We start from the raw sequence: 1,575 nt of genomic DNA on the forward strand, positions 1-1,575 counted from the left end.
CCCCCCCCCCCCATGTTGAACATGTAGCCTCCTAAATTTTCAAGATTGTTATTGTCTTACATTTTACATTTGTATTTAATCTAGGTGGAGTTTATATTTGTATGTGGTATAAAATGAGAGTCTAGTTTTATTTTCTTCCAGATGGAAGTTGTATTGGCATCATTTATTAAATTATCTATCCTTTTTCCTGGAATTGAAATACCAACTATGTCATATAGTAAATTCATATATATATATATAGACACACACACACACATATATATATATGGTCTGTTTCTGGGTTCTCTTTTTTTTTTATCCTCACCCGAGGACATTTTTCCATTTTTTGTTCAGATATAGTGGGAGGGAGAGAGAGGAAGAGAGAGAGAGAAAAACATCGACGTGAAAGAGACACAGTGAGTGGCTGCCACCTACGTGACCAAGCAGAGCCGGGGACAAACTGCAACCGAGGTACACACCCTTATCGGGAACCGAACCCAGGTCTTTCTGGTCCGCAGGCCGATGCTCTAACTGCTGAGCCAAACTGGCCAGGGCTCTGGGTTCTTTTTTTTAATTCCACTGATACATTTATCTGTTCCTGTGCCAGCACCAAATTGATATAATTACAATGGTTTTATAGTGCATTCTAATATCTGGTAAGACAAGGCTCACCCCTTATTTTTCTTTTTCACATTATTATTTGCCACTCAAAATTATTTGTTCTTCTATATAACTTCATTTTATTTAATTTTTCTTTTGAATCAAAACTTGCTTGTTATTTTATTAGAATTGCATCAAGTGTGTACATTAATTTTGGAAAAATTTACATGTTTAGCAATATTCTTTCCAAAGATATTTACAACCTACTTTGTGACAAGCTCTGGGGATATAGCAATGAAGAAGACAAACATGGTTTCTGCCCTCTTTGAGTCCAGGTTATTTTTTAAATAAATAAATGGCCCAGCAATTCCACTTTTGGGTATATACTCATCAGAAGTGTGTGCTAACGTCCACCAAAAGACATGTATAAGAATACTCATAGCAACTTAATGCATGATAGATAGAAAAAAAAACTAGAAGTAACACAAATGTCCCTACAGTAGAATGGATAAATAAATTGTGGTATATTTATACAATGGTGTACCTCTCAACAATGAAAAACAATGAACTGTTGATACTCACAACAACATAGATGAATCTCACAGATATTTTTTTTTTTTTTTTTTTTTTATCCTCACCCGAGGACATTTTTTTTTTTCCATTTTTTGTTCAGGTAGAGTGGGAGGGAAAGAGAGGAACAGAGAGAGAGAGAGAGAAACATCGATGTGAAAGAAACACATCGAGTGGCTGCCACCCGCACAACCGACCAGGGCCGGGGACAAACTGCAACCAAGGTACGTGCCCTTAGCGGGAACTGAACCCAGGTCTCTCCGGACCGCAGGCCGACGCTCTAACCGCTGAGCCAAACCGGCCAGGGCAAATCTCACAGGTATTACGTTGAGTATAAGAAGGTTGACACAAAAGAGCACATACTCTATGGTCCCATCTATATGAAGTTCCAAAATAGGTAAAACTCATCTAGAGAATAGTGGCTAC

Source organism: Molossus molossus, unplaced genomic scaffold (genome assembly GCF_014108415.1).
Source record: "Molossus molossus isolate mMolMol1 unplaced genomic scaffold, mMolMol1.p scaffold_m16_p_17, whole genome shotgun sequence".
In the NCBI taxonomy this organism is placed as follows: domain Eukaryota; kingdom Metazoa; phylum Chordata; class Mammalia; order Chiroptera; family Molossidae; genus Molossus; species Molossus molossus.